Source organism: Rhinatrema bivittatum, chromosome 1, assembly GCF_901001135.1.
Source record: "Rhinatrema bivittatum chromosome 1, aRhiBiv1.1, whole genome shotgun sequence".
Taxonomy (NCBI): Eukaryota; Metazoa; Chordata; class Amphibia; order Gymnophiona; family Rhinatrematidae; genus Rhinatrema; species Rhinatrema bivittatum.
The window spans coordinates 233,457,076-233,483,087 of NC_042615.1; positions in this window are offsets into that span (position 1 = coordinate 233,457,076).

Here is a 26,012-nt window from a genome sequence, read left to right on the forward strand (position 1 = left end):
AAATGGCGGCGGCCATAGACCAACACGATTCGACCGCAGGAGGTCGCTTCCGGACCCCCGCTGGACATTTGGCAAGTCTTGTGGGGGTCAGGAGGCCCCCCCAAGCTGGCCAAAAGTCTCTGGGGGTCCAGCGGGCGTCCGGGAGCGATCTCCTGCCGCGAATCGTTTTCCGTACGGATAATGGCGCCGGCCATACGCGTATGGCCGGTGCCATTTTCCGTACGGAAAATGGCGCCGGCAGGAGATCGACTGTAGGAGGTCGTTCAGCGAGGGTTCCGGACCTCCGCTGAACGACCTCCTGCAGTCGATCTCCTGCCGGCGCCATTTTCTGTACGGAAAACGATTCGCGGCAGGAGATCACTCCCGGATGCCCGCTGGACCCCCAGAGACTTTTGGCCAGCTTGGGGGGGCCTCCTGACCCCCACAAGACTTGCCAAATGTCCAGCGGGGGTCCGGAAGCGACCTCCTGCGGTCGAATCGTGTTGGTCTATGGCCGCCGCCATTTTGCGGCAGCCATTTTGCAAAATGGCGCCGGCTGAAGACAACACGCTTCAACAGCAGGAGCCCGTTTCGGACCGCCGCTGGACCCCAGGGTACTTTAAGGCATTTGGGGAGATTTAATTTAAAGGGTCGGGGGTGGGTTTTAGGGGGATTTAGTGTGCCGGTTTTCCTGCCCTCCCCCTTCCCCCGATTTAGCTATGGACCGCCGCTGGACCCCAGGGTAATTTAAGGCATTTGGGGGGGGTTCGGGAGGGTGGGGGATTTAATTTAAAGGGTCGGGGGTGGGTTTTAGGGGGTTTTAGTGTGCCGGTTTTCCTGCCCTCCCCCTTCCCCCGATTTACGATTTTTTGACGATAAATCGGGGGAATTGGTATTGTATCGTGGCCCTAACGATTTTTGACGATTTAAAATATATCGGACGATATTTTAAATCGTCAAAAAACGATTCACATCCCTATAAGGAGCTCTCTGGTTTGTTTTGCCAGTCACATACCCAGAGTGGACTCTAAAGCAATGAATGTGAATAGATATATGATGGACGGTGTGAACTAAAAAAGAATTTATAGTGAACCTTTTTTTTTTTTTTTTAGTATCTGGGGCACAGCTGCTTGTTTGTCTGTTTGGAGCTGCCCTGCAGATTCCTCATTTATAGAATAGCACAATTCTATAAGGCTTCTGATAACACTTGTATTGGTTTCACATGGAGCACAACTGACTGAGACTTAATGTCCTAAAGTGGATTCCTCAATCAGAGAAGTGCAGTAATGTTCATCTTGAAGATTAGAAATATGACATACTTTTATCAGTTTACTGTAGCTGGATCCCTTAATTGGCATACTTGCTATGAAACAGTGATGAATTAGTAGATGGGTGTTCTTGTAATAAATTTCTTGGAATTTTGTCACATTATAGTCAGGTGGTTCATAAAGCAATGCAGACAGACAAACAGATGAAATGGGCACTGTTGAAAGACAAACAAATGAGATTATCAGATAGACGGTGCTTTTTTTTTTTTTTAATGAGGCGAGTAGCATTCTGCAGACCTGAACCCTTCTCATGGTTTCCTTACATCTAAGAGGCTCTTTTCTCCAAACAGCCAATAAGTTGGTAACAGTTTAATTTCTCTACCTGCATTAGTACAGAAGAGAAATTTCACTCCATATGGCCTCTTCCTTTAAAATGCTTTCTACAGCCTTTCATGGCTTTTCAGACTTAATTTGCTATAGATTGTTTGCCCATTCGAGGAGAGAAACTTGAATCCTCTCAGCCCACAAAGCATAGTCCTGCAATAATATGTCAGGATTGTTCACCAGAGTCCTCTGAATGGAAACATAACCACTACTGGCTGCTTTTAGCACATCAATGTGAATCACTTGACTAGCGAAACTAAGCAGCAATTAGACACCTCACCACTAAGAGGAAATGAGAAATGTACTGTTTAGCTTTCAGATGAGTTGGATTCCACTGTGAGCTGCTATTAACACAAACCTGTGGGCCCACTGTTCAAAGCAAAAGCAGTTTCAGTAGGGGAATTTATTTCAGAACAAATTAATGTATGGCTCTGTTATTGCAGTTTATCAAAGACAAAAAGTATCCAGTAAAAATGAAACTGAGGGGGAGAACGGGTCAGTACGGCATAACTGACATTATTCATTAGAAATATAAATGTTTCCTCGCATTATGCTACTGAGAATAAACTATTTTACTGTTAATTGGTTTATTTATAACACACCAAACATAAGGGGCCGAAGTAATAAAGTGCACTGAAGCTGCCACGGGTTTGTGCGCGCCTCTATGCATCTTTGTATGCGTATTTTCCTGCGCAAAGCCCTCTACGGGTATGTAATAAGGGTTTTGCACATAGGAAAAAAGTGCATGCAAACGCGCTTACTGAACCCCATGGTTTTTCCTGTGCAAATGCATGCTAATGGCTTGCAAAGGAAGTGATTGTCTATTCACAGGCAATCCAGGGAGCTGCGCTAGCTGGGAGATCGGGTTGGTGTGGGTTTTTTATGTGGGTTTTTAACACCGGAGTCATGTGGATAAGACTTTCCGCATGTTAAAAACAAGCATAATAGAACATTGCAGTGCTATCAATGCCAAAGACTTGAGGTGGTTAGAGCACTGCTTAATGCACAATCATACCTTTGAAGGTTTGTTTTTTACAGTGCTGGAGGAATTGAAAATAAATGAACTTGGGGGGGAGGTCTTAACCAGCATTTTCTTCAATGACAGCAGACGTGCATCTTTATGTTACAGATGGTCCACCCTTTGGGGTTGAATAAGGAATTTGATTGGTCGGTATTTCTTTAGGGTGTGATGAAGTATAATTGTTTGATTGGTCAAATGAGAGGGCTGATTTTCTTTTTAAATTGATGACAGTGTTGGCATTAAAAAGAGCTAGCTGCCATTTTCTGAAAAGTTAAGGAGAGCCGTGAGAGGCCATATCTCAAAGTATTATTTTCCACAGTAGTCTTTCTAGTGTTGTTTAGTTCATATATCAGGTATTTAATGTCTATGATGTGCTTCTTTGCAGAAATTTGGAGTGATTTCCCCTGATGAAGGCATCGAAGGAGTCCGAAACATTGGCAATGTTGGGATAATGTTTGAGTACTTTAGCATGAAAGAAATGGAGCACAAAGCTAAATTACATTGTCGCCCACTTTTAAAAGGCCCGCGCATGTAAAAATCAGGGGTTATGCGAAAGGCCCGGCCACACACATAACCCCGATACGCGCACAAGTGCCAGGCCTGCTGAAAGTTCTGAGTCTGGGGCCGGGATCTGGATGGGGCAGGAGGGGGAGTAAGTACAAAAATTTAAAAAATGGGGTAGGTAGGGTTAGCTTAGAGTTCAGGGAGGAGAGGGAAAGAGGGAGGAAGAATAGGGTTGGGGTAAGGAAGTTCCCTCCCAGTCCATTCCTTTATCGAAGTGGACTGAGAGAAAACTGGGGAAGCTCTACTCGCTTCGCCATGCATATTATTCTAACACACACCCCCCCCCCGTGTGGAGCAGGCCACCCACCCGCACATGTGCCGACATGCGCATGTTATAAAATCAGCGCATCCATGTGTGTGCACATGGATGCACGCATTCATCTTCTAAAATTGACCCCTGTGTATTTAAGTAAAAAACTTTATGGGAAAAAGGTATATGTCATGAGCTTTAGTGCTTGTTACATGATACTGGTTAAAGCCCATTGCTGGCAACAGCCTGTAGATTAAAAATTATAAGCATCCACATAGCTGATACCAATTCCTGAAGAAAGTGTTAAATTTTGAGTTTTAAAATTTTTGCTTGGATATTTTCTATATTGTTTGTGAATTTAATATTATTCAAGGTATTGCTCTGGGTTTTGTTTGAAATTGTACCTTGAAAGTGATAACATATCCTAGTTTTCCATCCTGTGATCCTCGGTGCTAGATCAGGCTACCCATCCCTTGGCACACAGGTATGATTTGATAGTTTAGATCATCTCTTCCCTTTCTTTTCCTACCATTTCCCCCATCCTCTATGCCCTTAATGAGTCACTGATAAGGATACTTGCGTGAGTTTTTTATATCATAAGGAAACAAGAAAACTCATAGCTATAATGAACTAAGGCCTGGATTTATCAAAATGCAATAGTAAAAGGGGCATGTTTTATGCTAATAACCTCTGTGAAGAGCTAAGTTAGTGCAAATTGCAATATCATTTTCAGACTTTGTGATATACCTGTTGTATTTCCTGCATTCAATGAAAGAGTGAGAGTGAGAGTGAGAGTGAGAGTGAGAGAGAGAGAGAGAGAGAGAGAGAGAGAAAGAGAGAGAGAGAGACTAGCTGTACTGTTCTCTCCCTAGATAGGTATTTGTATCCCTATGGGGGCCCCACCTAGTAACTCGATGTTTAAATATTATTATGGGGGGTTAGGGGCCACTTTGACATTCAACGTGAGACGTACGAACAGAACAGTGGTCTCTTGTGAAGATTTGATGACCTTTGGAGTGAGGAAACTCACTCCAAGATGATATTTGTGCAAGGTTCTCTCAGTCTAGCTTGATGGACTCTCTACCTGGGTAACATCAAGCTAGGTGGAGAGAACATTGCCCAAATCTCATCTTTGGGTGAGTTTCCTCTCTCCGTAGGTCATCAAATCTTCACAAGAGACCACTGTTCTGTTCGTACGTCTCACATTGAATGTCAAAGTGGCCCCTAACCCCCCACAATAATACTTAAACCTCGAGTTACTAGGTGGGCCCCCCATAGGAATACAAATACCTATCTAGGGCAAGAGCATTATAGCTAGGTTCTCTCTCATTCTCTCTCTCATGGCCAGCCTGGTGCTCCAGGAGCTTTAAATCTACTAAAACAGGCCTTTCAGGAAACATCACAAAATGCACTAAAACCTTATCACACAGCTTAACATTACTGAAAAAGGTGTAGTTAAAATCAGCATTAAGTCTATGTGATAGCACTTCCCAGCCTGCTCCTAACTCCTCCTCTTTTTCAAATTTGCATCACACCATATGATATGGTGCTATCGTATGCATTAACGGGGTTTTTCTCATGCAAAAACGCCTTAGCACTTTTTGATAAATGACCCCCTAATTTTGTTATTTGACAACGTTAATGCCAATGATGTTCACAGAGGGAAATTATATTGGAAAGAGAATGACTGTGCTTAAAATGAGACTGCCCTTTCAATAGGAGGGTTTGCAGAATAAGATCCCTACCTGCTTCCTATCAACACTGAGGATATTGTAAACTGAAATTCTAAAACTGTTTCCTATGCGTGTTCTGGAGTCATTGTATGTGACTGTAGAGAAAAAGGTTTTGCCTATAAATGCTGAAGTCTGATAAAATAAATGATGTTCTAGAGACCTTATTGACAAGGTATTGCTACAGCAGTACTCACATATTTTCTTTCGAGGACTTGCAAGGCTAGGCTACTTCAGTTTGCTGCTCGTTGCTCAACCATTATATTCTGACAATGATAGAAAATATTCACTACAGTCCATGAATGACTTAATAACAGTGGCAAATGCAATCATAATAATAATTGAAAAAGTTTCCAGAAGATCAGGGATGAATCATAATTGGGAAATGGAGGACATAACTATGTCATAAGGTGTAGCTTTGTGATGAGAATAGAGGATGCATCATCCATATACATTGCAATATAAACATATTGAGGATACTCTCAAACATCTGTGTATAGCGGCATATACACATGTATATGGCCGCACATATATTTACCATAGTATTTTATAACCCACACGTATCACATATACATGAGTACTATAAAATATGTGTAGCATTGCCCCGCAACATGTGCGTGAATACATGCAATGCATTGAAACCACGTACATCAATGGATTGAACACTCCTACGTCTCCTACCTGTTTTAAAAATATACACACATATATTTTACACATGAATGTGAAGTAGAGCTTACTTGTGTAAGTCCCGATTTACACACAGACGTTGGTCAATTTTAAAACATGCATGCATCAAGGAAATTACCAATTAGTCCATCAGTTTGCCCAGTCCTTCTCCAGGTCATCAAGACCCTCCTGGTTCTTCAGCCTGAGCTTCCCCCAGTTCCCCCAGACCTCCCACCCAGTAAGTGCTAAAATTAAACATGATTAATATCACTTAGCAGATAATTAGCAAGTGTAAAAATATGCAAGTAAGTTGGCAAATGTACCACATGTCGGCCTCACCCAGGAATGCCCCTAGACCACCCCTTTTTAATGTACATAAATGTGCATGCAAAAATGAAAATACATGCATATTTTCAACTTTTATAAAATGCAGAATGCAGGAGTAGATGCTACTTACGAGCGTATATGCTAATCTTTACGTGCAGAGCATTTTGAACATTTACCCCATTATAAACCATCTTGTTGAAATGGAGAAATCCATCCTGCGATCCCATCCCACCAGATGTCTTGGTTCGGCACTTTCCATTCCTTCTTTAGAAATGAACATCTGCTTCAGAAACACCATTACCGAATGCATTTCACCTCCAAGTCAGAATAGTGATACAAGTGCTAATATCTTCAAGAAGCAAACTGACCCTGAAGAGAAGTCATTAGTTGTTTTTTAATTAACTGCTTCCCCTTTTTTGTCAGTGCTGCAACAACAGATTACTCATCAATGGACCAGTGAGGCCTTTCTTTGATAAACAGTATACATACCAGATCAACTTTTGTGCTATGGAATATTTGTCACAATCTATTTTAAGAGGACCAAATCTACATCAAACAGAGCTTTTATAACATAGGAATGAGAGCACGTATTCTCATCATTAAATTCCTGTCTTCATTAGCCTCTTGTTTAACAACTGAATATATCTATATCAGAGCATCTTTAATTTACTGTTTGTGTGTGTTTTCCAAGCATTATTTTTTTTACTCTGCTTAGTACCCTTAAAGGGAGTTTGAAAAATCATTTACCTCTGTTCATGCATCCAAAATGACATATTTTTCTATTAATTTGTATAATTTTTAGGTTAGATCTTCAAAATCTGCGCATAGCCTTGTCTTGATTATTATATTGTCTTGTTCTTGCTCATATGAGTTAAATATGATGATAAAACAAACTTTTTAACTAGAAGAAACATGAAAACATATTGACTTGTGCCCTCAAATTCAGTCACCTTTTTTTCAAGGCAACCTCTATCCTTTATTGCTATTGTATTTTACCACATGATTTAATATTGCTTTCTCCTATGAAAAAAATTTTTATTTTCTAATTAAATTTGCCTGATGATGTTGCATTTCATGACTTATGGCCATTGTCCCCATTGTCACCAAGTGCCCGATGTTCAAAGCCTAGTGGTTGGAGCAACAGGCTGGGAAACCAGAGTTCAAATCCCACCACCACTCCTTGTGACCTTGGGCAATTCACTTCACCTTCCATTGCCTCGAGTACAAATGGAGATAGTGAGCCCTCTGGGGACAGAGAAACACTTACAGTACTTGAATGCAATCTGCTTTGAAGTGCCAAAAAGCAGAATAAAAAAATAAATAAATCAATACTCCAATCTCACCACTAGTCCCAGCCCTTTTCACTGTGGCCAAAAGTATGTAGCCACAAACATGAGGGTCAGTTTTCAAAATGTAGTTTTACATGGGTGATCACATGTTTACCCGCATCTCAAGCTTCAAAAATGTTTTTATTTATTTAGTTATTTAGTTATTTGTTGGGATTTATATCTCATGTCATTCAATGAAACGTGTTTGGAGCAGGTTATAACTGTTACATAGAAACAGTATAAAATTACATAAATACAACACACAGCGTAAACTAATGAAACAATGACAAGCAAAAAACATAAACTAGACCTGCCCACTGCATTTTCTGACCCTTTAAAACAGATTACATTCAGGTACTGTAGGTATTTCTCTATCACCAAAGGACTTAGGATCTATGAGCCTGATTTACTAAGCTTTTTTCCCATAGACACAGAGGGCCCAACATTCAAAGTGCATTCAGCACTCGATAGTCAGATAAGTAGGACTTATCCAGCTACCTAATGGCTGCTAAATATCTGGTTACATTCAGCGGCCGCTAGACAGCCAGACAATTCACTTATCTAGCTATCTCTTAGTCGGAGGACTTTGTGGGCGGGCAATAGGCAGATCGGGGCGGCACTACTTATCCAGTTAACGTAACCAGATAAGTAGGAATATTCAATCTTAGCCTGTTAAGTTAACCAGATAAGTTAGACCTGCCATAATGCAGGTATAATTTAGCCATATATAACTTATCCGGCTAAGTAGCAAATTGTATGCAGATATTCAGTGACATAGCTGTGCCGCTGAATATCCCTTGTAATTTAGCCGGATAAGTTATATCTGGCTAAGTTACTTATCCGGGCAGCTCAAATTGGGAAAACAAAGAAGAAATTCTTCTCCTAAACCTAAGACAGTATCTCTACATTGAAGAAAAGACTTACATCTGAGCTGCATCTGTCTAGAGACATCAGGAAATATCCAGATTTTGTGTCCCATGAAAAGAGGATTTTTATTAGTGAAGAAAAGCCACATAAATAAATTTTTATCTGTCTTAGTTGGACAAGAAATCAAGAGCATAGCTCGATCAGTGATTATGTCATTTAGACTGCTTGAGAAAATTAGTTAAATTAAAATAATCAGAACATACAGAATTAGTAACAACAGCATCTGGAGAAAGTGCAGAGAAGGGCAGCCAAAATGATAAGGGGCATGGAACAGCTGCCCTATGAGGAAAGGCTAAGGAAGTTAGGGCTGTTCAGTTTGGAGAAGAGACAACTGAGGGGGGATATGATAGAAGTCTACAAAATCATAAAACGACTTGAACAAGTTAATGTAAATCGGTTATTTACTCTCTCAGATAATAGAAGGCCCAGGGGGCACTCTATCAATGTTATATTCACTGGCAGCAGGGCTCGGATCACACCTCCTGGCTCCTTCCCATGCAGCTGGAGGGCCTTCCACGCCGCCGGCACCAGCCCAGGCCTTCCGGCACGCAGGATACTACCGACGAAGTCCTTTTCTGGCCTTCCTCTTAGGCGTGCGTGTGCACCACCAGAGGGAATTTAAAGGGCCAGAGGTGGGAGAATACCGCGGGCCCATTTTGATGATGTCAGAGCTCAGGCCCTTTATAACCCAGTGGTAGACGTCCTCCCAATGACTTAGCAATCAGGTCTCCTTGATAGCGTGCCACTTCAGCGTTCCTGTTCTGCATTCTTGGACCTTCCTGCTCCTGTTCCAGCCTTCCTGCTCCTGTTCTAGCCTGCCTGTCCCTTCCTCCACACCTTCTTGCCCTCAGACAGATCTCCTGGCTACTTGACCCTGGACCGGACCTCTTCTCACTCCTCGCCGCCAGTCCCTGACCTCGGAACGGATTCTCTCTGCTTCTCTCCGCATCTCTTGGAACTGGACTGTGGTATACTCTGGACTCCTTCCTTTGGTCTTGGCCAGACTCTGCTTCATCTCCAGACACTCACATTTCCTCCATCCGTCATCACAGGGGTCCACCTAAGACCAGCCGGCCCTGGCATCCAAGGGCTCAACCTGCGGGGAACATGGGTTGGTAGTGGCGAAGCTCCTGTTGATCTCTGCATCATTCCGGCTTTGTCTCTCGACAGTGGAGACCTACAGGGGTTTGTCCCTTCAGGTAGCGTCAAATCTGTCTCGGGCTAAGGGTTCACAATCCTATCTGGATTTACAACAATGAAGTTAGCAAGTAGCTCATTTAAAACAAATCGAAGAAAAATTATTTTTTTTACCCAGTGCATAGTTAAGCTCTGGATTTCATTGCCAGAGGATGTGGTTACAACAATTAGTATAACTGGGTTTAAAAAAGGTTTGGATAGGACGCTTTAGCCGCTGTTGAGAATGCTGTTATTAACCTTTCCAAAATGTGTGTGGATTCGAACAAACGCAATAATGAAAATGAAAAGAGAGCTGAGAAGCAAGAACAGAAATTCCAGGATATTGAAGAGAAAGTTAAAAAGTTGGAAAGTTTTCAATACCATGCAATACAAAGAGAGACCGTGATTGATAAAAAAATAGAAAATATGGAGAACACGATTAGAAGTAGTAACATCAGAGTCTTAAATTTTCCTGTGATTTCTCATATAATGCCGATGGAATTGTTTAAAAAATACTTAAACGTTATATTGAAAGTTCCTACAGAGGCTGTTCCTTTAATTACTAAGGCATATTATATGCCATCAAAGAGAGATGAACAGCAAAATCAAGTGCAGCAGGCTTCATTGAATATTACGGATATATTGGAACTCTCACACGAGGACATGGTTCAAGAGAGGGGAACCTTATTTGTATCCTTTGCGTTCTTGTCTGAGAAGAACAATATATTAAGGTTATTCTTCCGCAACAGATCTATAGAATTCTAATGCCAAAAGGTTTGGCTTTTTCCTGATATCACGAGGTCAACTCAGGAAAGGAGGAAAAAATTTCTGCAAATGAAAGAAGAAGTGATGGCTATTTGTTCTAAGTTTCTGCTTCGTTACCCTTGTAAATGCGTAGTCAAGTATATGGACTCCGTATATGTTTTTTTTGAACCATCACAACTTCGTTTCTTTATTGATTCTCACCAATTATCTGCGACATAGCCACTAACAGTGGGCGCTAAGTAGAAATGTATCGATTTGGAATTGGCCTCCTTAATATTTCTTTTTTCTTGTTACATGAAAATTTGCGCTCCTTAGAGTTACCACTACTCCCCCACATATTGCTTAATTATTTTGTTGGTTATTGTTATATTATATTTTGGGATAAATTTCCTATAAGAGTGAATACTATGTAACCACTTTTTCAATCACAATGGTTTATTTGTGTATTTATGTAAAATCCAATAAATAAAACATTTAAAAAAAAAAAAGGTTTGGATAAATTTCTAAAGGAAAACTCCATAAACTGCTATTATGGTAATTAATAAGCAATAGTAGCTTGTGATTTATCTAATGTTTGGGTACTTGCCAGGTATTTGTGACTTGGAATGACCACTATTGGAGACAAGATAGTGGACCTGATGGATCTTTGGTTTGACCCAGTATGGCATATCTTATGTTCTTCTCTTCTTTTTCCTAGATCAAGGAATGAACACATAATAAGCCTTAGAAATTTTTGGAATGTGTTCATCAGCTATACCTAATACATCCTTCATGTATTTCATCAATAATTGTTGAGGGAAAATAAAGGTAGAATGAGGAAAATTTAGCAAACGTAAATTAAGATGTTTTGATCTATTTTCATGAATTTCTGTATGCCTTTTCAAATTAACACAGTCTATTAAACACGTATAGATCAGAAATTCTGAGTAAGTTGTTCATTAGACTCTAAACATTTGAGCTGCTCTTCATGACCCAATGATAAAGATGTTGAACTAATTACTGGTCTTTAACAGAGTTCATCGATGATGAAATGTCATCTAGTTTTTCACTCAGTGTTTTCAAGTAGGACAATTGCACACCAAACATCTTTGAGACCTATGTTAGCGAGACACTGCAAAACAGCAAAGCTGACTCAAGAGCCCCCTGATGCTCCCCAGTACCTGGAATCCCTCATCATGCCATCACATTAGAACTGAACGAGTCAGTGTCCAAAGTCAGCCGAGAGCCTGGTGGAGGCAGTGGATTGTAGGGATGTGAATCGTGTCCTCGATCGTCTTAACGATCGATTTCGGCTGGGAGGGGGAGGGAATCGTATTGTTGCCGTTTGGGGGGGTAAAATATCGTGAAAAATCGTGAAAAATCGTGAAAAATCTAAAAATCGAAAAATCGCAAAACCGGCACATTAAAACCCCCTAAAACCCACCCCCGACCCTTTAAATTAAATCCCCCACCCTCCCGAACCCCCCCAAATGACTTAAATAACCTGCGGGTCCAGCGGCGGTCCGGAACGGCAGCGGTCCGGAACGGGCTCCTGCTCCTGAATCTTGTTGTCTTCAGCCGGCGCCATTTTCCAAAATGGCGCCGAAAAATGGCGGCGGCCATAGACGAACACGATTGGACGGCAGGAGGTCCTTCCGGACCCCCGCTGGACTTTTGGCAAGTCTCGTGGGGGTCAGGAGGCCCCCCACAAGCTGGCCAAAAGTTCCTGGAGGTCCAGCGGGGGTCAGGGAGCGATTTCCCGCCGCGAATCGTTTTCGTACGGAAAATGGCGCCGGCAGGAGATCGACTGCAGGAGGTCGTTCAGCGAGGGTTCCGGCGCCTCGCTGAACAACCTCCTGCAGTCGATCTCATGCCGGCGCCATTTTCCGTACGAAAACGATTCGCGGCGGGAAATCGCTCCCTGACCCCCGCTGGACCTCCAGGAACTTTTGGCCAGCTTGTGGGGGGCCTCCTGACCCCCACGAGACTTGCCAAAAGTCCAGCGGGGGTCCGGAAGGACCTCCTGCCGTCCAATCGTGTTCGTCTATGGCCGCCGCCATTTTTCGGCGCCATTTTGGAAAATGGCGCCGGCTGAAGACAACAAGATTCAGGAGCAGGAGCCCGTTCCGGACCGCTGCCGTTCCGGACCGCCGCTGGACCCGCAGGTTATTTAAGTCATTGGGGGGGGGTTCGGGAGGGTGGGGGATTTAATTTAAAGGGTCGGGGGTGGGTTTTAGGGGGTTTTAGTGTGCCGGCTCACGATTCTAACGATTTATAACGATAAATCGTTAGAATCTCTATTGTATTGTGTTCCATAACGGTTTAAGACGATATTAAAATTATCGGACGATAATTTTAATCGTCCTAAAACGAATCACATCCCTAGTGGATTGTGCATCTCAGGACACAAAGTTGTTTCAGCCTCATTCATTACAACATTAGAAACACTGTTCCCATTTGTAAGCACCAGGTCCAGTATCACCCTCCTCCCAAGTGGGTTCTGTTACCAGTTGATTAAACAGTTCTTCTTGCAGAGAATCCAGGATCCCCCTACTTCTAGAAGACGCCACAATCAGGAGATTGAAAACCGCTAGTCATAGCACCTCCCCTTTCATAGCAATTTTGTAAATATGCTCATTAAATCTCTATTTCTTCTGTTTGTGATCCATGTCTACAAATTACACCAATATAAATAGATGTTCCATTCCCTCTTTTCCAGATTGACTCAGCGTATCTCCTACTTACCTCATAAGCCCTGCAATTCAGTTGCTTTAATATTTTATATATAATGCCATTCCTACTTTTCTTCCTATTTGGTCATTCCTGAACAGATTGTAGCACAGTATAAATATATCCCAGTCATGGTTTTCCATGTGCCACATCTCTGTTACAGCGAATACAGCCAAATCAACTTCTTCCAAGGGTGCATCTAGATCCGGAACTTTATTTCCCACTGTGAACATTAGAACATAGCTTTTCAGATATTGCCCTTTTTTCCTCAGTTCTATACAAATGTTTATCGTTTAATGTTTAAGAACATAAGAAAATGCCATACTGGGTCAGACCAAGGGTCCATCAAGCCCAGCATCCTGTTTCCAACAGTGGCCAATCCAGGCCATAAGAACCTGGCAAGTACCCAAAAACTAAGTCTATTCCATGTTACCATTGCTAATGGCAGTGGCTATTCTCTAAGGGGTAGATTTTTAAAAACAGCGCGATCGCGTACTTTTGTTTGCGCAGCAGGCGCAAACAAAAGTACGCTGGATTTTATAAGATACGCGCATAGCCGCGCATATCCTCTAAAATCCTGGATCGGCGCGCAAGGCTGCTGATTTTGGGCAGCCGGCGCGCGCCGAGCCGCGCAGCCTGCCTCCGTTCCCTCTGAGGCCGCTCCGAAATCGGAGCGGCCTCGGAGGGAACTACCTTTCGCCCTCCCCTCATCTTCCCCTCCCTTCCCCTACCTAACCCACCCCCCCTTTCTAAACCCCCCCCTTACCTTTGTTCCTAGATTTACGCCTGCGAGAAGCAGACGTAAATCTATGTGCGCCAGCGGACTGCTGGCGCGCTGTCCTCCGACCCGGGGGCTGGTCCGGAGGCCTGGACCATGCCCCCGGGCTGGCACCATGCCCCCGCTCCCGAAACGCTGCATCCCGCCCCCGAAACGCAGCGTCATCAGGTCCCGCCCCCCCCCGACACGCCCCCAACACGCCCCCTTCGACAAACCCCAGGACCTACGTGCGTCCCGGGGCTCTGCGCGCGCCGGCGGCCTATGGAAAATAGGCGCGCCAGCGTGCAAGGCCCTGCTTGTGTAAATCCGGGTGGATTTACACGAGCAAGGCTTTTAAAATCCGCCCGTAAGTGAACTTAATAGCAGGTAATGGACTTCTCCTCCAAGAACTTATCCAATCCTTTTTTAAACACAGCTATGCTAATTGCACTAACCACATCGTCTGGCAACAAATTCTAGAGTTTAATTGTGCGTTGAGTAGAAAAGAACTTTCTCCGATTAGTTTTAAATGTGCCCCATGCTAACTTCATGGAGTGCCCCCTAGTCTTTCTACTATCCGAAAGAGTAAATAACCGATTCACATCTACCCGTTCTAGACCTCTCATGATTTTAAACATCTCTATCATATCCCCCTCAGCCGTCTCTTCTCCAAGCTGAAAAGTCCTAACCTCTTTAGTCTTTCCTCATAGAGGAGCTGTTCCATTCCCCTTATCATTTTGGTAGCCCTTCTCTGTACCTTCTCCATTGCAATTATATCTTTTTTGAGATGCGGCGACCAGAATTGTACACAGTATTCAAGGTGCGGTCTCACCATGGAGCGATACAGAGGCATTATGATATTTTCCGTTTTATTCACTATTCCCTTTCTAATAATTCCCAGCATTCTGTTTGCTTTTTTGACTGCCACAGCACACTGAACTGTTGATTTCAATGTGTTATCCACTATGACGCTTAGATCTCTTTCTTGGGTTATAGCACCTAATATGGAACCCAACATTGTGTAATTATAGCATGGGTTATTTTTCCCTATATGCATCACCTTGTACTTATCCACATTAAATTTAATCTGCCATTTGGATGACCAATTTTCCAGTCTCACCAGGTCTTCCTGCAATTTATCACAATCTGCTTGTGATTTAACTACTCTGAACAATTTTGTGTCATCTGCAAATTTAATTATCTCACTCGTCGTATTTCTTTCCAGATCATTTATAAATATATTGAAAAGTAAGGGTCCCTGAGGCACTCCATTGTCCACTCCCTTCCACTGAGAAAATTGTCCATTTAATCCTACTCTCTGTTTCCTGTCTTTTAGCCAGTTTGCAATCCACGAAAGGACATCGCCACCTATCCCATGACTTTTTACTTTTCCTAGAAGCCTCTCATGAGGAACTTTGTCAAACGCCTTCTGAAAATCCAAGTATACTACATCTACCGGTTCACCTTTATCCACATGTTTATTAACTCCTCCAAAAAAGTGAAGCAGATTTGTGAGGCAAGACTTGCCCTGGGTAAAGCCATGCTGACTTTGTTCCATTAAACCATGTCTTTCTATATGTTCTGTGATTTTGATGTTTAGAACACTTTCCACTATTTTTCCTGGCACTGAAGACAGGCTAACCGGTCTGTAGTTTCCCGGATCTCTCCAAGTTTCCACCAGCTGCTCCAAGCCACTTAACATCATGCAAGTCTACCCAATGGAACATTGCTTCTATGGGGGAGATCTTTCTTCAAAGCTCAAGAAAGCCTCAAACACAAGGTTGACCGAGACCAATTGTTCCACCCTTCTACCTGGTTCAACCCTGTCAGTCTGGCAAGATGCTTGCCCACAGGCCACAGAGGATTATGGAACCCCTTGGTAATAACAAAAATGGGTGTGTAGGATAGACCCTACTTTTAGCCTTGCATTTTACCACTGGAAGGTTAGTATTCTACACCAGTAGTGGAAAGGAACTCCTAGAGCAAGAACCATGTGTCCACCATTTTGTTCAAGCTCCTTCTCCCAATATTTATCATTTTTATAGTGCCGCTGGACATATGCAGCACTGTATAATGGTAATCAGTATTCAGGTATAGTAAATCCCTTCCCCAAAGGTTTATAATCTAGGTGGATATCTGAGGCAATGACAGATAAAATGAATTGCCCAAGCTCAGCTGGAAATGTGAGCTGTTTCTTCTGGCACCCACTTCTCCTCCTGTCAACATAACAGGAAATCTAAAGAAAGACTGTAGTTGATACTTCAGTAAAAGAAGATCTTTATTCCAATACAGTATGAAAAGAACATATGAACATAGTATTTGTCAACAGATAAAGACATCTTGGCCTACCTTCTGCCCAGATGCATCTCTATACTGAAACTCCAGTATTTTCCTCCCTTGCCTTTACAAAGGGAAATTGCAGTATTCAAAAACTTCTATTCTTTGAATTTCAGAGGTTTGCCAAAACTATGACTGGGAGAAAATCACCTTGGGACAAAATTAAATATCCCTTGAACTTGCTTGAATATATTTCTTGCAAAATATAAACAAAATGCAAAGGTGCATATATCTCTGTTAAGCTCGGGTTGTGAACCCTTGGGCCGACGGGAGGATGGAATTCCTTAGGAGGGAGGACCGAAGGTTCTCCCGTCGGGTGGCGAGGCTGAGCAGAAGATGTGACCAGCTGACCCTTGGCACTGGAGACTGTGGCGATGGTGGAAGCGGAGGAAGAGTCGAGAAGAGGAGCTGTGTCTTCACCCCTGGAAGTCCGCGGTTCCCCCAAGAGGAGCCCGTAGGAACCCAGACTGCTGGGACTTAGGCAAACCTTGGAGAGGTTGGTGCAAGGGCTAACTGGAGCTTCACCCTGGAAGTCCACGGTCCCCCCGGGAGGAGCCCGAAGGGACCCGGGCTGCTGGGACTTAGGTGGCCCTTGGAGATGATGGTCAAGAGGAGATCCAAGGTCGAGTGACAGAGGGTCGTCGCTTACCAGTACGAAGTCACACACCAAGGGATCACCACTTGCCAGGCCAAAGTCATACACCAGAGAATCACCGTAAGCCAATCCGAAGTCAGGAACCAGAGAATCACCATAAGCCAATCCGAAGTCAGGAACCAGAGAATCGCCGCAAGCCAATCTGAAGTCAGGAACTAGGAACACCAAGACAAAACAGGAACCAGAATCCAAGCTCAAGGAACTCACTGAAGCAAGCAGACTAGACAGCGTTGGGACGTTGCCAAGTCAAGGAATGAACAGAGGAAGCCTCCATTTATACTTCCCCTGCTCAGGCTGATCAGGAACAGGTGAGGCTGGTTAAAGGGATAAGGGTCCTTTAAATCTGAGAAGGAGGGACGGCCTAGCGCCTAGAGATGGCGGCGGCCATCTTGAATTTCCTCCGTGGAGGAAACGCTGCTGAACGCCGCGAGGGAGGAGCAGGGATGGCTCCTCCTGCGGCGATCAGCGTGGGGACCCATGCCAGGGCAATGGGCCTAGCGTCGGGGGCTTCCCCCAGAATTCCCGTGGCGGAATGCCATCGCGGGCGAGGTAGGGGATCGCAGCCGTGGCCTCCCATGGCTGCGGAACACAACAGTTCCCCCCTCTTTAGGGCACCTCCACGGAGGCCTGGGTTTAGCCGGATGGTCTCTGTGGAACTGCTCCAGCAGATGCCGGTCCAGGATGTTAGCCAATGGTTCCCAGGAGTTTTCTTTGGGGCCGAAGCCCTCCCATGCTAACAGATATTCCCACTTCTTGCGATGTTTTCTCACATCTAGGACCTCCCGGACATGATAGGTGAGGTCATCTTTGGCGGCGACATGTTGGGGAGCTGGAGGCATGCTGGAGGACCACGACAATACCAGAGGCTTCAGGAGGGAGACGTTTAATGTGTTGTGTATTTTAAGAGACAGAGGGAGGCGAAGTTGATATGAGACTGCACCCACCTGCCGGATGATGGGGAATGGCCCGATGAATCGCGGAGCCAGTCGCGATGATGGCAGCTTCAAGCGGATAAATTGCGTGCTTAACCAAACCTTTTGGCCCGGTCTAAGAGGCGGGTATGGTCTTCTGCACTGGTCAGCATACCTTTTAGCTGCCTGGCTGGCCTTGATCAGGGCGCGCTGCGTGGATATCCATAGGCGGTGCAGCTCTTCAGCAGAGAGCTGAGCTACTGGAGATGCTACTGTGGTGGGGACAGGCAGTGGCGGTCATGGCTGTCTGCCATAAACTATCTGAAACGGGGAAGATCCCTTAGCCACGGAGGTATGGGAATTTAGCGCGAATTCGGCCCAGGGTAGCAGGCTAGCCCAGTCATCTTGTTTTTCATTGACGTACAGGTGGAGGAATTGTTTCAGCGTCTGGTTTGTTCTTTCTGCGAGGCCATTGGTCTGAGGATGGTAACCGGATGTATAGTCTAAAGTGACGGAGAATTTTAGGCAAAGGGCCCTCCAGATCCGAGAGGATGCTTTTCGGGAGACCATGTAGCCTGAAGACGGGTTGAACAAACAGCTGAGCCAACTGTGGAGCGGATGGCAACCCCGGCAACGGCATGAAGTGCGCCATTTTACTAAAGCGGTCGACGATTTCCCAAATTACCGTGTTGCCGCTGGATAGTGGCAGGTCTACCACGAAGTCGGTTGCCACATGAGTCCATGTTTCAGAAGGCGCAGGTAGTGGCTGAAGTAGGCCTGGGGTCCGATATAAGATCCTCTTGTGGCGGGCGCAGGACTGACAGGATTCTACGTATGCTCGGACATCCTTGTTGACCTTTGGCCACCAGTAATAGCGGCGCAGGGTCTGTAGTCTCCAGGATTGCCCTGGGTGACCAGAACAGCGGGAGTCGTGGGCCTATGCCAAGACTTGTTTCCGCAAGCCCGGGGGAACAAAGGTTTTCCCTGGAGGGATTGTCGTGGTAGCAGACAAGAGGATATGGGACAGCTCAATGATGTATCGCGGTTCCTCAGACCCTTCCGTTGATTCAAATTCCCGTGATAGGGCATCGGCCTTGACATTCTTCTCGGCCGGTCTGTAACAGAGCACAAAATTAAACCAGGTAAAAAACAGAGCCCAACGTGCTTGCCGTGGGTTGAGGCATTGTGCCCGGTGCAGGTATTCGAGATTCTTGTGGTCCGTGTAGATCGTGAACGGGTGCTGTGCTCCCTCCAGTCAGGGGCGCCATTCTTCAAGGGCGACTTTGATCGCTAACAGCTCCTTATCTCCTATGGTGTAATTTCTCTCCGCTGGGGAGAACTGGCATGAGAGGAAGGCACACGGATGAAGTTTGTGATTATCAGACGTCTGACTGAAGATGGCGCCTACGCCTTCCGATGAGGCATCTACTTCAACGATGAACGGCCGCTGTGGGTCCAGATGCCGAAGGCATGGTTGCTGCAGGAATGCCTCCTTGAGGCGATGAAAAGCAGTTTCCGCTCCCGGAGGCCACTTCTTGGGATCCGCGCCTTTCCGGGTCAGGGCCGTCATCGGGGCGACTATGGATGCATAGTGTGGAATGAATGACCAATAATAATTCGCGAATCCCAGGAATCGTTGGAGTGCCTTCAATCTGGACGGCTGGGGCCATTCCCGAATGGCTTTCAGCTTTTGAGGATCCATACAGAACCCTTCACTGGAGATGATGTATCCCAGGAAGGGAAGGGACTCCTTCTCAAAGAGGCACTTTTCCAATTTTGCGTACAACTGATGTTCTCGGAGCCTTTGCAATACCTGGATGACGTGCTGACGGTGCGCGGTCAGGGAATCCAAGAATACTAAAATGTCTTCCAGGTACACCACCACGCACTTGTACAGGAGATCATGGAATATCTCATTCATGGTGTTCTGGAACACCGCAGGAGCATTACAGAGCCTGAACGGCATTACTAGATACTCATAGTGGCCGTCTCGGGTATTGAAGGCCGTCTTCCACTCATCACCTTCCTTGATTCGGATGAGGTTGTAGGCCCCTCGAAGGTCCAATTTGGAAAAGATCCTCGCCCATTGGAGCCGGTCAAAGAGCTCAGAGATGAGGGGCAAGGGGTAACGATCCTTGACCGTAATAGCATTTAAGCCCCGGAAGTCAATACAGGGGCGAAGACTCCCGTCCTTCTTCGCGACAAAGAAGAACCCAGTCCCGGCAGGGGATTTAGACTTCCGAATGAAGCCCCTGTCCAGGTTCTCTTTGATGTACTCGCTCATAGCCTGCGTCTCTGCAGGCGAGAGGGTGTAGGTGCGACCCCGAGGAGGTTCAGCGCCAGGAAGGAGATGGATGGCACAATCGAACGATCAATGAGGTGGAAGTATTTCACCCTTCTGCTTAGAAAACACATCTGCATATGAGGCATATGGAGCTGGCAGACCTGGAAGGCTGATGGAGGCGATAGGGCAGGATACTGGAACCACAGCTTGGAGGCACTTACCATGGCAATTCGGCCCCCAACGAGCCAGCTGCAAGGTCTTCCAATCAAACTGGGGCTCGTGCTCCTGGAGCCAGGGGAGTCCTAGGACAATTGGATGGATGGAGTACCCCAGGACATAGAACGACATCTGTTCTTGATGCAGGACCCCAGCCCTCAGCTGGACAGGAATAGTGGTGTGTGTCACCCGTTCCGGAAGAGGCTTCCCTTGGATTGAGGCGATGACCAAGGGACAAGACAGCAGAACTTGAAAAATCTTTAAATGTTCTACCAGGGCTTTCATGATAAAATTCCTGCCGGCGCCGGAGTCCACCAAGGCCAGCGTGTGGAACTCTCCATCCGCTGCGGTTAATGCCACTGGCAGGATTAGTGGAGGTGCAGGAGTGGTACAGCCCAGGAAGAGACCTCCTTCAGGTCCTAGGCCCGAGAGTTTCTCGCCCGCGTCGGGCAAGCAGAAATCTGATGGCCCGCTGCACCGCAGTAAAAACAAAGCCCCTCCCTCATTCGCCATCGACGCTCCTGTGGAGAGACTCTCCCGTGACCCAACTCCATGGGTTCCTTGGCGGGGGCTTGGAGGACGGTTGAAGTGCCCCTAGGGGAGGGCGAGGGCCTTCTCGCTGCCTTTACCTCTGGAAGGTGAAACTGCATGCGACGGTCCACTCGGTTGGCTAATTCTATCATGCCACTGAGGTCATCCGGTAGCTCCTTCGCGGCTAGTTCATTTTGTAGGCATGAGGATAGCCCTTCCAAGAAGATCCCATGGAGGCAATCTTCTCTCCAATTTAGCTCTGCAGCTAGAGTGCGGAATTCTGTTGTGTAATCGGCCACAGTCTGAGTTCCCTGTCGCAAGCGAAGCAATTCTGAAATGGCAGGATCGGCTCATCAAATATCTGACAGAAAGCGGATAGGAACTGACTCAAGTTTTCGAAGACAGAGTCTCTTCTCTCCCACAGATGAGAGGCCCAGATCAGGGGCTTTCTGTCGAGCAGGGACATAATGTAGCTGGTTTTGACCAGGTCGCTGGGAAACTGTGCAGGCAGCAAGGAAAAACGGACCTGGCACTGGCTGAGGAATCCTAGACACAACTTCGTATCTCCGGCGTATCGAGAGGGTGCCGGGAGTTGAGTGGGAATTCCTTGCCCCAGGTCGCCCCCAGAGGCCTGGACGGCATGCGGCTGAGTAGGGCAGCCTCCTTGAGCCCCAGGCGGAGACAGCAGCGTAGGGTTCATTAGGCAAACCTTGGAGAGGTCGGTGCAAGGGCTAACTGGAGCTTCACCCTGGAAGCTCGTAGTCCCCCCGGGAGGAGCCCGTAGGGACCCGGGCTGCTGGGACTTAGGTGGCCCTTGGAGATGATGGTCAAGAGGAGGTCCAAGGTCGAGTGCCAGAGGGTCATCGCTTACCAGTACGAAGTCACACACCGAGGGATCACCACTTGCCAGGCCAAAGTCATACACCAGAGAATCACCGTAAGCCAATCCGAAGTCAGGAACCAGGAACACCAAGACGAAAAAGGAACCAGAATCCAAGCTCAAGGAACTCATCGAAGCAAGCAGACTAGACAGCGTTGGGACGTTGCCAAGTCAAGGAATGAGCAGAGGAAGCCTCCTTTTATACTTCCCCTGCTCAGGCTGATCAGGAACAGGTGAGGCTGGTTAAAGGGATCAGGGCCCTTTAAATCTGAGAAGGAGGCACGGCCTCATGCCTAGAGATGGCGGCGGCCATCTTGAATTTCCTCCGTGAAGGAAACGCTGCTGAATGCCGCGAGGGAGGAGCAGGGACGGCTCCTCCTGCGGCGATCAGCGTGGGGATCCGTGCCGGGGCAATGGGCCTAGCGTTGGGGGCTTCCCCCGGAATTCCCACGGTGGGTCGCTGTCGTGGACGAGGTAGGGGATCGCAGCCGTGGCCTCCCACGGCTGCAGAACACAACAATCTCCAGGTATTTGACCATTTATTTATTGATAGGCATATTTTATTTTAAAACCCGCTTACTCACACATCCATGTGTGGGCAGTTCCTGACACATGAACATGGATATTCCGATTTCATAGCATGCATGCGTCACTGCGCACATGTTATAAAATCCAATGCCCGCACACATGTAGGCCTGATTTTGTATCGGCGCATGCATGTGTACACGGGTGGCCCACTCACATACGCAGGAGAAACTTTTTGTAAAAACCACGCAGCAATGCAAGTAGGCCTACCCCTACCCCTAACCTATCCTTCCTACCTCTTCCCCTCTTATCCCCGACCTCTAAACCCCACCTACCTACCCAAATTTTTTTTTGTTGCTGAACTTACCTGCTCCACAGAGCAGAAGTAAGTTCCGCACACCGGCCAGCTGTCCCGCCCCACCTAGACCCCCACCCCCAGCCCGCCCCGGGAGATATGCGTGTGGCTGGGCCATTTTGAAAATGCACTTGGTGCGTTCATGGCCTGGCCAGGCGCATATCACCCAGGATTTGTGCACGCCAGGCTTTTAAAATCGGACCCTTAATATATTTATAGGTTGCACATCCAATTTTCTGGGCAGCTTTACAATAAAACATATATAATAATATAAATCGATACTCAAACCAAAGACAAACCTGCTAATCAGTGGCTCATGAATGTTGCAGAATAGATGCTCATTGCAAAAATGTTTTCAGAAGCCTATAGCTGAATGAGAAGCAAGCACCAATGTCAAAGAATTCTTCCAAAAAAAAGCAGAGTTGATCTGCAACTAGCACTTGCTCAGTTCCAAGCAAATATAATCAGCATTCAGTCCAACTACTGCTCAAGCAGAAGGGCCCAGAAATAGCAAAGGAACATCAGCTTTAATGTCAGCCCTAACGGTCACAAATATGCAGATCAATGAACAAAATGAAGCAAGGAAGGCGATCTCCACAGATACAGAAGAGGCACACAGCACAGCACGCTGCGGTAAAGACACAGGCAGCAAAAGGGGAAGAGGTTAAAATGAATTCTGTACTTTCATCATAAACAGAAGCTGCTGTCAGATCCTGAAGGATGAAGAGCCGCAATGGCATTTCACACACGGTCTCACTTTTAAGGGTTTTAATTCCATCAATATTTCAGGGGCCTGGACCCCCACATGCCTTCTTTTTCAGGAAATTGGCTACAATAACTCTGTTTTTATTTCCTCAAAGTACTTTTTTTTTTTTTTAAATTTCCTGCTTTTTGGTTGCTGCTAACACACTGCTCCATGCAGAATGGACCAAAAGCAGGACCATTCAGCTTATAAAACCTCACAGGGTACACTCGCTTTATACACAGCAGGACATATATCACAGCACAGTCACAAGATAGAATCTCAGGTGCGCTAGTGCAAGCTTTAGCAAGCGAAAACAGAAGTCTAATTTCTGGTAAACATAGAACTCAAATCTCAGCTTGCTTGTCTGATGTTGCAGCTTGGATGTCCTACCTCCACCTTAAACTCAATCAGGTCCATATTTAGAAGTTATCTGGGTAAATGAATATTTGGGCACTTAGATTCATCATTTTGCTATAAATTTCACATGAGAGAGAGAGAGAGAGACTCTTTATAAGACTTTCATATAAGTAAACTATTTATACTACTGTATAAGGGTCAACTAGTAACTTGAGGAGAGGTTTTGGTGGCGGTCTAGGGTTTGGGGGGCAGTTTTACATACACAATCAGAGGTATGAAGAACACAGTACACTAGGGATGTGAATCGTTTTTTGACGATTTAAAATATCGTCCGATATATTTTAAATCGTCAAAAATCGTTAGGGCCACGATACAATACCAATTCCCCCGATTTATCGTTAAAAAATCGTAAATCGGGGGAAGGGGGAGGGCAGGAAAACCGGCACACTAAAACCCCCTAAAACCCACCCCCGACACTTTAAATTAAATCCCCCACCCTCCCGAACCCCCCCCCAAATGCTTTAAATTACCTGGGGATCCAGCGGTGGTCCAGAACGGCGGCGGTCCGGAACGGCCCCCTCAATTGAATCTTGTTGTCTTCAGCCGGCGCCATTTTGCAAAATGGCCGCCACAAAATGGCGGCGGCCATAGACAAAAATGATTCGACGCAGGAGGTCGTTCCGGACCCCCGCTGGACTTTTGGCAAGTCTTGTGGGGGTCAGGAGGCCCCCCCAAGCTGGCCAAAAGTTCCTGGGAGTCCAGCGGGGTTCAGGAAGCGATTTCTTGCCACGAATCGTTTTCCGTACGGAAAATGGCGCCGGCAGGAGATCGACTGCAGGAGGTCGTTCAGCAAAATGGCGCCGGCTGAAGACAACAGGATTCAATTGAGGAGGCCGTTCCGGACCGCCGCCGTTCTGGACCACCGCTGGATCCCCAGGTTATTTAAAGCATTTGGGGGGGTTCGGGAGGGTGGGGGATTTAATTTAAAGGGTCGGGGGTGGGTTTTAGGGGGTTTTAGTGTGTCGGCTCACAATTTTAACGATTTTCACGATAGTTTACACACCCAAACGGCAACAATACGATTCCCTCCCCCTCCCAGCCGAAATCGATCGTTAAGACGATCGAGGACATGATTCACATCTCTACAGTACACATCAGTGAAGATTTTATGTGGTTTGGAGTGAGGAAAGGTACAGAAAGATGAGACTTGTTCATTGTACTGTCGACTAGAGATGTGAATCGGAACCAGAATCTGATCGGTTCCAGATCCGATCCAAATCTTAAAATTTTTATCGCCCAGCCCGTTTTGAGTTCTGATTATCGGCTGCGCCCGATCCGATAATCAAAAAACCCTCCCCCACCCTCCCGAACCCCCAAAAAGGTTTTAAAATTACCTGGTGGTCCAGCGGGAGCGCGGGGAGCGATCTCCCGCTCTCAGGCCATCGGCTGCGTTAACAAAAATGGCACCGATGGCCCTTTGCCCTTACCATGTGACAGGGCAAAGGTAGCGCCGGCGCCATTTTCAATACTGGCAATACGGCCCGAGTGCAGGAGGTCGCTCCCGGACCCCCGCTGGACTTTTGGCAAGTCTTGTGGGGGTCAGAAGGCCCCCCAAGCTGGCCAAAAGTCCCTGGGGATCCAGCGGGGGTCCGGGAGCGATCTCCTGCACTCAGGCCGTATTGCCAATATTCAAAATGGCGTCAGCGCTACTGTCACCCTGTCACATGATAAGGGCAAAGGGCCATCGGCACCATTTTTATTAACGCAGCCGATGGCCTGAGAGCCGGAGATCGCTCCCCGCGCTCCCGCTGGACCACCAGGTAATTTTAAAAGGTTTTGGGGGGGGAGGCTAAGGGGGTCATTTTAAAGGGTCGGGTGGTTTTTTTTTTTATCGGGCCATCGGCGCCATTTATATTAGTGGCAGCCAAAATGGCGCCGATGGCCCGAGAGCGGGAGATCGCGCCGGGCCCCCCCCCTCCCACTGGACCACCAGGTAATTTAAAACATTTGGGGGGGGTTCGGGAGGGTGGGGGATTTGTTTTAAAGCCTCGGGGTGGGTTTAGGGGTTGTTTTGGTGTGCCGGTTTTCCCGCTCTCCCCCCTCCCTCCTCCCCCTCCCCCGATTTACAATTTTTCACGATAAATCGGGGGAATTTCTATTGTATCGTGACTCTAACGATTTTTGACGATTTAAAAAATATCTGATGATTTTTTTAAATCATCAAAAAACGATTCACATCCCTACTCTCGACCTCATTTGATGCACTCTCTACCGAGCTGCTATCAAGCTAGGTCGAGAGTACACTGTACAAATCTCATCTTTGTGTACCTTTCCTCATTCCAAATCACATCAAATCTTCACTGAT